At 42.5% G+C, this 14,443-nt stretch overlaps 1 long non-coding RNA gene across 4 annotated transcripts in view; it reads right to left on the minus strand.

Moving 5' to 3' along the window:
* Positions 1-14,443, minus strand: part of LOC148401149 (uncharacterized) — a 153,555-nt gene that overhangs the window by 115,657 nt on the left and 23,455 nt on the right. The gene's annotated exons all lie outside the window — the stretch shown is intronic.

Consider the following 14,443-nt stretch of genomic DNA (forward strand, 5'->3'; position numbering starts at 1 on the left):
CCGTACTTACTTTATGTAACCATCTACCTTGAAAATATTCACTCGATCTGCAAAGCAGTTTAATTTTTCAGATCGCATGTAGAAAAAGACCTTTGGGTCTTTTTGACTGCTGATATAATTTAATAAGCCTCACCTACAGAATAACCAATTTGTGTGCTTTTGCTGCCGAGGTGTAGCAAATGAGACCATTTAGTTCATTCGATGGGCTTGTAATTAAAAGCGTGGCACAAAAGACGTAACCTTGACAACACAACATGTCGCGGATGTTTTCCAGCAAACACTGGGATGATGACGCAAAGGTGAGTGGCGTGTGTACATGTGTGTGTGTGGGTGTGTGTGTGTGTGTGTGTACACACAATTATGAATATTCATTTGCACATTTTACCTTGGGTCATCATCATCCAGACTTGACCTTTGAGTAGATTGCAGCATGCTCCTTTTAAGAGCATGTGCGATGTACGCATAACCTGCTTGAGATTGGCCCTCATTCGAACGAGTAGAAATTCGTCAAAGTACAAGACCCGGAATTGTCCTATGATATAAATTAGTGGTGCAAGAGTCAAAAGTTTGATTAACTCTGCTGAAACTGTGCAATGATGAAAGACAATAAAGATTTAAGATAAATAGATTAAGATAAAACACTAACAAAAAAGGGATTATCTGAATGAAATCAGATTACAATTTGCAATTGACTGAGAGCGTAAAAAAAAGAAAGAAATATACTCCAATTAGATGCAGATTTGCCTTGGCACAAAAACAATCGGCGAATTTTGGTTGAATAATGAGCAAATAAATAAATAAAAATAATGAAAAAGTATACGTTTTAATCATTTAATTTGGTTTTAATTATTTGAATGATTTATTTTAATATTTGAAAATATGAAAAAATGAATAATGAGAAATAAATGAATAAATATACGTATATAAGGCTCATGTCAAATTAGGGATCAAAAATCGTCTTAAATTGGAGCTACCCTGAGATTGTTTTTCTCTCTCCCTCAAAAACAAACAAACATAAGTTTCACCTCTTTTGACCACTTGTGAGTTGTAATCATTTCACGCCTGCAACTGAGTTTGTGTTTGCATGCCGGTGTTGAGCCATATTAGCCATCTAATTAGCGTGCAGACAAAAGGAAAGTGTTTTCCGTATGGGGAACATCCGTTCACACGGAACACCCTTATGCATATTAACCGCACCGTGCCATTGGGGTGCCGTGTTTTTCTGCATTAATAATAAAGAACTGCCATGACAGAGAAGCCTTGTTTTACACACAAGCAAGGTTTCATCTCCCCCTTCCTCTGTCGGTGGGTCCTATCATCTTCTGGTAAAGTATTTATTTGTTTCCCCGGCTGTCACTTTTCACTAGTGCCTTGCGTGCGGTCGGTGAGATATCCCCCCCCCCCCGGTGTCCCGAGTTTGCGCCTCATTAGTGACGGGGCATGAAAGTAAAACCACAGCCATCAAAACATCGGCTAATTGTGTTAAAGTGGAGACAAACAACGGTTCAGATTAGAGGCGGGGGCCGGGGATGCGTGGAGGGACTCATGACACATCCTCTGTCATCCAGTGATAGAATTTGGGAAATATTTATGTCATTTTTAATGATGATGAATTCAGGAAAATGCCACGTTTGAAGAGGTTGCATAGCAGGGATGTAATACATAATAGTTTTCAATTTGATGTATGTATTTATTTATTCATTTTTTTTTGTTCATTTAATAATTTATTTATTTTTCCAAGTGTGTTTCTTTATTATCTTATTCTTATTTATTTATTCTTTTGTTTATTTATTCATTCATTTATGTTTTCAAGTGTTTCTTTTTTATGACTGATTGATGTATTTATTTGTTTATTTATTTATTTCCAAGTGTGTTTCTTTATTTGTTTCAGAGTTAGTTTTAGGTTTTTTTGTACTGTATGGCGTTCAAGTGGCATGCAAGATTTGAAGAAAAAAAAAAAAGAAGGGCCTCAATAAATTCATTCACCCGAATTCTTCAAAAGCATCATGTGGAATGTTAGCCAGTATCCACATGCACATGCATTGAGTCAAGGTTTGATGATCATGAGAAAGACTTGCTATGAAAAAGGGGTCGCAAGAGCTCCGGGCCTCTTGTTCAATGTGTTCTACTGATACTATCGCTTCCACATCATGAAATCCAAGAATTATGGACCATCGATCGGAGGCAGCGGGATTCAAAAGTAGCTCAACCTTCAGAATGATGAGTTCACACTTTTTTTCAATGGGTCAGGACTGGATCTGGTGTTGCTATTCTATTTGGAAGCCACTTAAGGGCTGCGGGGGATCTTCTCGGAGAAAAGACACTATTGATCCAAAGAAGACGACAAAAAGGGTGCTTGGACGCCGCGGCGCAAGGTTAAAATGTCTGCTGACAGGTGAAAAGATGAAAACACACACAATGACTTTTTGGACTGTTGGTAAACGTGCATGCTGTGGAATATGCGAATATGTCTTTTTTATTTTATTTTTTTTCGATCGCGCTGGGTGGCGGCCATTATTTATAACCGAGAAGAAACGGTCACGATACAGGAATTATACGACCCGTATCTGTCGCCGTACAAAAAAAACAACAACAACAACCTTGTATGTGTTTCATTCCATCCTATCGTCTGCAAAGCACACACCAGAAAAAGTAGCCTCGCACCCGAGCAGCTATCTTTACAACCAATCTCCACTTCAATCCAATCCGACGAAAGGCCGCCAATCTCGCCCCGCGTCGGGTTTTAAGCGTCGGGAAAGGTCGGGCGGATGGACGTGATTCATGCGATGCGCCGGGAAACGTTCACTTGTTATTAGGAAGGACACGTAGGAGGAGGAGGAGGTAGTAGGAAGAGGCGGGAATGCCGGCCGAGCCAGATTGTGTGGTCTGAGGGGCTATTAAAAGTGACAGCGCCGAGGCCTTGGAGTCGGCGAGGCGCCTGATTACACCTCACCCCCGTCTACCCCGCCCCCTCCACCACTCCTCCTATTGACTGTGCTTAGAATGTAGCTTTCCATTTCCTGCCCAAATAAATTGAAAGTCAGAAGTAATTTGCCTGATGTAGGGGGGTGCAGGTGTTTTTTTACTCCCCCCACCAGCATCCCCTTTTATTTTGATCTTCAAAGTTGCTGAATAAAAGAAAAAAAAAAAAAAAACTCCTCCCGGCCTCGGAAATCAATTGAACCCGAGGCTCTTTGATAAGGACGGGCCTTATTCTGAGCCTGCTGACACTTTTGTGGTGGGGGAAAAAAAAAGCAGAAAAAAAGGTTGTGATTTGATTAAAGGGGAGATAGGCGTAGATTGAGGTCTTGTTATTTGCCGCAGGACAGATCAAACCGCGTGATCGGGGCTGCTACATGGCGGCCTCAGATGCCTGCCACGCACACACAAGTGCACACAAAGTGGGTCCTTTGTACCCACAATCAGTACAAGAACATTTTAACCAAACTATTGCCGTCCAATTTTCTATCAAGGATATAGAAATAAACCTTTTGCATGAAAACATCATTGAATATTCCCATAGGTGTGAATTGCGTGCCCGATGATTGGCTGGCTTAACGTCACGTGACATGGACTCCAGTTCACCTGCGACGATAATGTGGACGAGTAGAAAAACAAATTGATCAATTGTAAATTGCAAGTAATGGTCGTATTGCTATAATTATGTGGCAATTATTGAACTTGCTCAGAAATGTCACTGCATCAATTGCCACGTCTTTTTTTTTCCTTCTGCATAAAGTAATTGCAAGGGACAGATATAATACAGCAATTGAATGACCTATAATTACCTTTAATACAGCTGGACTAAATGACAGCTATCCCTCCGTTCGTCCCGTATATATATATATATATATATATATATATATATATATATATATACTATATATATATATATATATATATATATAGTATATATACATATATATATATATTTTTTTTTTAATACGTATTTTATTCACTGGCTCAGGAAAACATGTCATTTGCCGCAACACAGTCTGGCTCCTAAGCGACAAATAAGCGCTTTTAAATAATCTCTGGCAAGAGTCACACACTTAATAGGAAGTAGAAGTCGGGAAGTAGAAGTGAAGGTGAGACTGAGGTCTGTCTGCTCCCCAGTAGGAGCTGTCAGCCATCAAAAAGGACGCCAAACAAAAACATGTTTCCTTGCTTAACAAGCTCACCAGGACATTCGACGGTGAGACGAGCGAAAGGCTCGCTCTGCGGGGAGCCTGAGGAGGAGGAGGAGGAGGATGAGCGTGTGGCGGGTTAAATGGTCGCCATCAGTCAGTTGGACGCCTTCGCAAGGACAAGCTTAGATTGTCATATTTTTGGTGTGTTATGTGGCTGGCGCAATATAATGCACGCTACGTAGCTAGTCCAGTGTTGCTACACGTAAGGTCTTCACTTGACTTTTACTCGTAATATTGTTCTTGAAGAGCCTTCATTGTGTTGTGCTGCGTGCGTAACACTTGTTTGTCAACGTCTGTCCTGTTTGCGCTTTGATCAGCGTCGCCGGCGTCACTCGGCGGAGGAACCGCGACGAATGATGAAAGTGTCACAAAGTAGTTTCAGCATCTCCCCCGTGCAGCTTAAAATAATCATTCCGTCTTTTCCACCCCCACACGTGTCAGCGTACACTGTCGCTGTTATTTTTCCCCCCACCTCGTTGATTTCCTACTGACAAGAGACAAAATGGCTTACAACGGCGCAATAAAAACCTTCATACGGCCTCGGGTAATTTACAGGCGTTGACGTCCTGTGATCAGTGTTTGATCCGGAGAGCAAGGCGCTGATCAGTCACAAGGCGTGCGTCTTACGAGCGGACTTTTTACAACCAATGAACATGCCGCGCCGCTAGCGTGAGAAGGCCCACTTAAACGCACTTGTGGGGATTGCATCACTTGTCTTGTCTTTATCGACAGTAAAACTCTCTAAAAACACAACAGTTAACGATATGTATATTTATGACTTTTTTTCATTTTATGTTGCATTAATTGTGACCCCGGTGGCAGTTTTAAATAACTATGTAGCAATTGCTACGTAGCAATCGCTATGTAGCATTTGATTCACAGCACGCTATGTTGCTAGTCAAAATCAGTCTTTGGCGCTGAGTAATAAGCCGCAAGTGAGGGATATCTTAATAATAATATTTTGGTCCACAATGATTGTGATTGCCCCTCTCACCAGTTCTTATATATGAACAACATTAACAATGTAAAAAAAAAATCCTCCAGAAAAAGGCAACAAAGGAACGTCGTTAACGACATTGTTGGCAATGCATTTCGTGTGATTGCTCAACTCGCCAGCTATTAATTATAAGTATCACCTTGTAAGACGGAATTACATCAACAGCACTCACTGATTTGAAGAGTAAAACAAACAAAGTGGCAAAAAATAAAAAGCTACTGCATGTACACAGGAAATGTCAGGTTGATTTCCCGCACAGCTTTCTCTCCACCTGTCTAAGGTGAACATTCAGCGAATGAGCTTTAATTGGCACTCTCGCAACTGAAATCAACACCGGCATGCTAATTATATCGCTTTTGTTTAGGTTAAGCTACATTCCTCACTCATCAGGTTAGCTAGCATGTTTAGCCACAGGCTCCGCGTCATGTAAACACCTTGTTTCACTGCTCACAGGATGATTATAAAAAGATGCTTTTAAAAATGGTGATTACTCTTATGGACAATCCTAAATACATGTGACATATCGTGTTGATGGGTTAGCGTGTTTGTCATTTAATTGGTCAAATGCATGCCATGTGGCCTAATCACCGAATTCGGTCTATCGTACGCTACGAGGCTAGTCCAATGATTTCCACGCGTCCACATCACTGAATATCCAATGGGTGACATGATCACAAAAAGTGATCTGGGTCAGTCCTTTAATTGTGTTTAACGTGTAGCTTGTCAAATTTATGTTGTCAAGTGACGTAAATGGGTGGTTTTTATTGTGTGGCATGGTCGGTCCAATTTATGCTATGTGGCTTATTAACGGAATTTTTAAATCGACTTAAATCGGATTATTTGTTTTGCAGTAGATTTTAAATGTGAGCTTGTGCCACATGCTACGAGGCAGGTGAAATTCAGTTTCTATTCTACTGTGGCATCCCAGTGGATTGTTTCTTCACACATTTTGACAAGCAACGGTAAGCGCCAGCATGACTGTGTACTTTGCAGGCAGAGTGCCACTGAATTAGCAAATGAAGTCAACTTTACTACTGCCATTGTGTTCACTGTCATACTCGTTTTACAGGCAAATTAGTTCCATTAAAAACACAACAGCAGCAGCAGCAGCAGCAGCATGCTGCCTCCATTTAGCAGTTGATGCACATACTAAATAAGTTGAATTGATTTCAGTTGTGGGAGAAAATCAAGCCGAGAGAGTTTGGGGAGTTAGCCCGTGAAATGAGTCTTCTCACTGACGTCGTCGTTATTAAAAATCTGATGAGTGGCTAATCTGCCGTTCGCACTGCGTTTTGGGAGCAACACCTGCTAAAAGTGCCTGGCGCATCTTGATGTTATCATGCGTACACCAAGAGACATTTTAATTTGCTTTTAATACGTCGGGCCACTCCCAGTTTAAAAGCATGTCAAAGTCAAAGCAATTGTGGCAGATTTTGAAAAAGAAAAAAATTACAAGCAGTACATTCGCACTTCAAATATATTAAGTCACAATAAAAAAAAAGAAAATATAGAAAAGCATCCCGGAAGACTTCAACAGCGCAATTTTGTTAGCTGCTCAACCTAATCAAGTCTGCCTGTGTCATACGACGATCCCCATGGAAATATGGAGATTCATCATCTTTTATGCTCCACGCTCTACTGTCCCCGAGTACGAGGAAATAATTTCAATTTCTCCCCTTGATGAGCTTCGACTGCCGGGGCAATTATGTGCACACAATAGACGGCACCTGGGTGAACAATTTGGCGGCTGCCGGCCAGCCGCAAAATGATGCAGATGGACCACGGCGAAAAGCAAAAAAAGCTCGCAAGTGGTTGGAGGTCCGGATAGGCCTTGCAGTAACGTGACCATGTCAGGATTGCAATCACTTCACATAAGGAGGACACACACACTTCAGAAACGCTACCGCAAAATAAAAGGCTCGAGAAGAAACGAACCTTCTGCCATTTCGAGGAGCAAGTTGACGACTCATTTTAAAGCATCTTTTAAAAACAATCTTTGGAAAATTAACCCCTCAATGTCATCATAGTTGGGAAACATAAAATGCGGTCGCAAAATCAAATTTGGAAGGCCGATCAGTTTTAAATTGATCCACAAAAAAGATTGTGAACCGGGACCAAAAAATACAAATGATATCCGCCATATTGCTTAAAAGAAATGAAGTCACAAAAAATGAAGGCACTAATGTCAGTAACAGGAACTTTTGGGGGCATGGAATTTGTTGGCATGTCCACAATGAGTGGGCCCACAAAAATGTCTCAACAACACATGCATGGAAAAGCAGACAGGAAGTCTTCCACTTTGATATCATAGATATCATTTCCACAGACCTTGTAAAAAAAAGATCTTTAAAAAAACTCATCAATGAAATTTGGTAGGCATGTCTATCATGGATGGATGGACCCACAAAAAAATGTCAAGAGCTCATACCTGAACACAGAAACTTGCCGTTTTTTTGAACTTGACATTTGTTGGACTTGTCAATCAAACAGGATGTAGGAAACTATTTTAGTGACTCATACGTCGAGCAGTTACTTTACATACCACAGAATGTCAAAGTCAAAGCAATTGTGGCAGATCCCGGTTCACAATCGGAAGGGTCACACAACACACCTGCCGCTGATCATCGACGGTGCTGTGGTGGAGAGGGTGAGCTGCACCAAGTTCCTGGGGGTGCACATCAGTGAGGACCTCTCCTGGTCCGCGAACACCTCGTCACTGGCAAAGAAAGCTCAGCGCCGCCTGTATTTCCTGCGGAAGCTCAGGCGTGCATGTGCTCCTCAGGCAGTCCTGTCTACATTCTACCGTGGCACCATTGAGAGCGTCCTCACCAGTTGCATCGCTGTCTGGGGTGGTAACTGCACTGAACAGAACTTGAAGGCCCTGCAGCGCATAGTGAATACGGCTGGTAAGATTATTGGTGCTTCGCTTCCCTCCCTGAAGGACATTGACACCTCCCATCTCGCCCGCAAGGCAACCTCGATCGCCAGAGATGTGAGTCACCCGGCTCACTCCTTGTTTGACCTTCTGCCCTCTGGGAAGAGGTACAGGAGCCTGCGCTCCCGCACCACCAGACTCGCCAACAGCTTCTTTCTCCAGGCTGTTAGGGCCCTGAACTCGCTACCCCCTTCTGCGTAGCGTGCGGCACTGTTGCGCTATTTTCGGGAATGTCTGCTGTACGCGTTTTTACGCTCCTCTTAATTAATTATTTATTTATTTATTGTTGTGTTATTTGTTCATTATTTATTCAGCACGCTTTTGTTATACTTGTTTACTGTTTGTCTGTTGTGAGCCATGTCTTGTCACCGTGGGATAGGGGGGAACGAAATTTCGGTTTCTTTGTGTGTCTTTGGCATGTGGAGAAATTGACAATAAAGCTGACTTTGACTTTGACTTTGAGAATGGAACCTCCCATAGAAAACACAATATTGTCACTCCTCAGACTGGAGATGTAATTGTGCAGCACACACGTTTTTTGGGGTTTTTTTTGTATCACTATTATCGAGCGATCCGGTCCGTCTCCGCTTGGGTGTCAAAAGAGCATATGATTATTCTGTTGTGTGACAAAGCCGTTCGCCAAAGGGGGGGGACAGTAATTACATTGTTGTCTGCTTTCCAGTCGGGAATTATTGGTAATCATCCATGTAATGCTCTGCCACTCAGCTTTTGACAGCTGAGTGGAGCACATGGCGGAGAACCCGCAAGCAACGGCGCGACTCCATCTGCTCCTTGTGCCGCGTTTGATGTCGCCCGAAGCGGCAGGAGGACACCAGGACGAGCGTTTCTACCACTTTGGCGACAAGCACGGCTAGTCGACAACTGGCGACAAATAAGACACTCGTTAAACTTCAGAAAATAACATTCGCTATCTACCCAGCGACCGACCTTGCTAGTAGTAGTAGCATGTTTTTGTCAGAGCAAAAGGTGAATGCCAGTGATTAAATAAGTGTCCAAGGGAGGGGAGGGGAGGGGGGGGGGGAGTCCGAGTACCCTCCCAGACTGTCAAACACCGCTGGGCTTCAGTGATTTGGTTTGAGTAGATTTGGCACGGGACCGCAAGGGAGCTGACATCCAATTCTCTCTTTCTGAAGGCATCTGAGGTGAGGGTGGAGAAAAATGGGCCGTCAACAGGTGCTCAACTTGTCAAAAAGAACCATTTCGGGATTGGTAAACAACCTGACAGGATGGTATGGGTTTTATTTGGGTGTACAGGGTGAGCTTCAATAAAGTTTTGTAGCTATTTTACTTACATCGACGATCGACGATTGATCGGTCGAGTTGTTTAATCGCCAGTCTTTTACAATCTGCAGAAATTAGCATTTTTTTGCCGAGTTTGGATTGGTAAACAACTTGGCAGGATGACACGGTTTTTATTCGGGTGTACAGCGTCAATAAAGTTTTGTAGCTATTTTACTTACATCGACTATGAGTTTTACAATCTGCGCAAATTAGCCATTTTTTGGCTGAATTTTGCCGATTGTCATTTTTTGAAATATATTACAACATACGACAATAGAATTTAAACATTCTGTTGAACAAATACGACCAGGAGACGTAACCTCGGGTTTCAAAGTAGTTTGACAATTTATATTCATTGGCTCGCCTGCCGCGGAAATGCAAGTGTAATAATAACGTGGAGTTGCTTCATTGCCCATGCCCACTTCCTTCCACCATCAGTGGGTGTTCCGGCAGATAGAACATTAGGTGCGTTTGATTTGCTTTAAGCAGCAGCTCATCAGGTCCCACTCATCACAATGCCCAACTATTATTTAAAAGACCAGTCGACTGCTGTGACCTCAGGGGGATGGTTTTTTGGCCATCTGGAGACTTGTTAAGGGGACCCTCGCCACCCTACTTTAAATGAGGGACCTTAGTGATTTATAGATGTTTGCTTTAAAAAGTCATCTGCATTAATCCCACGGCTCATTAAGCATTTAATTAAAATGAAATTCTGTGTGTTAGGACCTCACAAGATGGAGAGCGCTTCCTCCTGGCGGGAGGCTGTCGATTCGCCATTGTTTCTTCCAGAGGCGCAATCATTTGAAAGCCCACATTGAGTCTGAGAGTGTCATTTGAAATGGTGAACACTTTTGGGCGAGCCTTGAAACGTTGTCTCGCGTCAATCATTCGAAACCATCATTTTAAAACATAGCTCCTATTTAGATCTTTTCAAACTCTAATCCTGAATTGGAATTTTATTTTTAATTCATTATAATACAATGTATTTATATAATATTAATGTTATCATTATTTTTACATTTTTTTCAGCTCATATCTTCGCATGTATTTAGAAACTAATCACAAAAATCCTTCCGCTTTCGTCTTTTTGCAGTGACCAGCGGTTCCGCAGTAAAAGCGATTGAAGGGAGCTGCGTGATACGACGCAATTAAGAGGCACTTCATCACGGCGCGGCACGAGAATGTGTGTACTCATCTAAATGGCTTTCTAAATGCGTCTGTTACCCAATAGGTGCTTTCCACATACAAAATCAACTTAGCGGGACAGTGAAAAAGATGGATCGTAATTCAACTCCACTTAGTTTCCTCTGCTGCTTTGCGTGCCTTTTAAAATAGCAATGCGGTAATGGGCTACACACACAAACACACACACAGGCATGTATGCACTTTACAGGACAAGGTGTGGTCTAAAAGTGCTGGGAATTGTAAGCGGGTCAAAGGGATTATTTTGCATCTTCGGAAATACTCCCATTTTACAGGAGATGTAATTTGCCACCTATGTAAGATGCATACAAGATTTAAACCTGTCATTTTAACCCTAACGCATTAAACCTAATTTTGAACCCTACCCTGGCTTGAAACCCTACTTTTGAAACCCAAGCCCTGGCATGAAACTTAATTTAAAAGCCCTACATTTGTTTTTTATTTTGACGTATCTAACTTTTTGTATCTAGCTTTTTGAAACTCTACCTGATCTAATTTGACATCATAATTTACAACCCTCACTCAAGTGTGATTTGAAATCCCAACATTAGCAAAGTCACGTTACAGAAAAGGTTTTTGAAAATGAAAAAGGATGTCTCATCGCCGCTTACCACTTGAGCTACAGTCCAAGAGGCCGGCGGCCATTTTTATACACCCGCTAGTTCAAACGGTGTAAAAGTCAAACGGTGCATTCTCGCATATATATATAGATATATAGATATATAGATATATAGATATTTCTACTTTCAAACTTATACAACTTGCTAATAAATCTTTCCCTTGGTCACTCATTAGCATTAATGAGGCGGACCCCCTGGATGCAAACACGACCTGCTGAAGGAACCTCACCTTGACGAGTTCCGACTTATCTTACAAAAGTGGCACACGGCCGCCACATCAATATCCCAAGTAGCCCCGAAGACGTAACGACGCTGGCTGAGTAAGTCAGGGGAGGTTGGAGCCACTTTGAAAGTAGCAGCTGGCGACATGATGTGAGGCTTCCCACATTGTGCCGAGGGGCTATAAGATTCATTTAAATGATAGAGATTACTTTCAAGCGCTACACACATTAATTGATGTTGAGAAGAGCCGCCAGAGATGGAAGCTGGAGGATATCTGCGAGCAGAGATGAGAACACCAATGGCTTTTGTCTGCTCTCTTTGTTTTACTCGGACTAGCAGTGGTAGATTGTGTCCACACACACACACACACACACACACACACACACATGAGCTCACATGCCACAGGAAAAGAAATCTCAAGGACATTTTGCCGCGCCTCTTAACATCCATCAAGATAAACACTGGTCCTCAAATGTTGCGCTCGCAGGTTTTGTGAAGCCTTCGTCTTTGGACTGTCGGAGGAATTTCACTCATTGGCCGCGTTAGCATTGTAGTGGAGCAGCCTCACTCTGTCTGGACTCTCATTAAAATTCTTCGCGGGCCCGAGAGGTGCTGCTACTTCCCCGAGGAGCCTGCTGGCTGGCGCTCAGAAGCCCTTTGAGCTGCCAAATCAGCTGAGGCCGCCGGTGGCCCGACGGCACGTTCCCCCCGCACGGGCCCTGGCCCATTGATTTAGTGCCGTGGGCTACAAAGCTCTCCGAGGAGTGCTCGCCATCCTGGCTGGATTCTTATTTATTCCCGAAGTGCGTTTGGCCAGCCGGCTATCTTGGCCCTCCTTGAAATGCATCGCGGCGAGACAAAACAAAATGAGGGCTATCAAAAGCTGTGATGCAATCTTTGTGAAGGATGGTTGAACAAGATCGCCGCCGCCGCCGCCACCAAAGCTCATGTATACCATGTTCACGAGGGAGTCGGGTGTGATGTCACACATATTTTACACTCAAACGTTACAAAAGTTTACTGGATAAAAGACCAAAGTCTCAGGACTACCGTATTTTACGGACTATAAGTCGCAGTGTTTTTTTTTTCTTCCGTAGAATTGCCAAGGGTGCGACTTATACTCAGGAGCGACTTAATATATCATTCCACATGTTATTTTCACACTAAACCACAAGAGGGCGCTTATCTATGTCTTCTTATCCCAAAAAGTCTTTAACAACAAAGCGCTGTCGCTACAAACACAAAGCATTATGCTACCTGCCGTCAATCGTAATGTCCCATGTTACCATTAATATTTAAATTCAAATATTTGAGCCTTTTCTTTTTTTCTGCCGCACGGCCCTTTGTAAGCTCCCTTTGACAGACACCAGAAAAAGCCGTATTTGTAAGCAGTGGTCCGTGGGAATAAACTTTCAAGACATTACATTTGACGGCAATCTTCAGCGGGACCTTGAATGACAGCTACGCGTCTGTTTGGAGACAAATGCAAAAACAAAATGCTGCCACTCAACTGTGGCGCTGTCGTCCCCACGGCCGAGACACGAGGCGCTCGCGCTTGAAAACAGAACAGCGGAAAGAAGGCGGCCTGTGTTTGCATTTGGGGGGGTTTAAAGTTGGTAAGAAAATGAGTTTTACGGTAAATGTCTCCTCGAATTTAATATGATTGCCGTAACCCGTACCCCACAAAATTGTGCATGGTAAGATTCTCGTCAAACCAAAAAGTTGCACAAGTTAGTTGTTCGACTCATTCAGTGCCAACGACGGCCATAGACGCCAAAGATATATTTTAACTCGCTTAGCGTTGAATGAGTTAACGTGCCTTCGGTTAAGTTCCTTGTTGAGTCACTCGTTTGGTTACGCTAACATCTCTCTGCTACCTAGCGTAATGCTAGCATTATTGATATTACGGTGCTGAATTAAAAAGCGTCTCCATTTTGACCCTACTGGCCAAAGCAGATGGTCACTCCACAGTGCTTGGCTTCTGTCCGAGGTTTCGTCCCTGAGGGAGTTTTTCCTCAGTCGCCAAGTGCTTATGCGGAGTTCAGAAGATTTCTGAAAATACATATGGTATTTATAATGTAACTTTTTATGAGTGATGTTGTGAATTTGTCCTCATTGTGTAAAGTAGCATGTCAACATACATTTTCAGAAATAGGCAGTGAGCAGAAGATTTCACTTCTTGCTTAGGCAGGCACCTCAGAGACCCAATTTTTATTCTTATTATTTTTTTAATAAAAGCTATTAAAATATCAATTTTCTATTTAATTTTCTTTGCCTTGCCCAAACCAAATTGCAGCTTCCAATTGATGTGGAATCGGGCACATTTGGGAATAAAGTTAATTTTGTTGTTCTTCTCGGATGAATCGAAAGGCCAATTTTTTTTTACTTGATTTTTTTTCTCTTTTTTTTTCGGAGTATTATGTAAAAGTATTATTCTTAGTGTAAAAGCTGATTTTCTATGTACAAATAGAATGAGCTACTACTGTGTTTGAAGGTATTATCCTTGAGTTTTTCTTATTTGGGAGTCTTGCAAATCAATTAAATGTGACCCCGGCACTCAGCGTTTGTAATATTTGGAATCAATCAGCCGCTGGCTTAGTATGGATTTACAATGGCGCACCCTTCAGTCCTCTTAAGAGCAGCGGCGGGTTTTCAATCAGAGCCTGCCATCACCTTGGGCTGCAAAAAAAAAACCCAAAACAAAACAAAAAAACAGGCTCTGGAGATGTTGCCATTTAAAAACCATCACGTTCCAAAGTGCAGCAGATAAAGAAAATTGTTCTAAGGTCAAGACCGGCATATAAAAAGCATGTTGCGGGAAAGGGCGAGATGTAAAATGGCTGATAAGCGGCTGAAATGACGCCGGGGCGAGCGTGCGTGTATGAAAACAACGGAGAACAGACCAGGCTGACACCTCGCAACTTTTCCAGATGATGCGATTGCCTGCAATTGAGCGTGTAGTCCGTGCTCATGT

This window comes from Syngnathus floridae, chromosome 3 (assembly GCF_059516105.1).
Source record: "Syngnathus floridae isolate MCC-2025c chromosome 3, RoL_Sflo_1.0, whole genome shotgun sequence".
NCBI lineage: Eukaryota > Metazoa > Chordata > Actinopteri > Syngnathiformes > Syngnathidae > Syngnathus > Syngnathus floridae.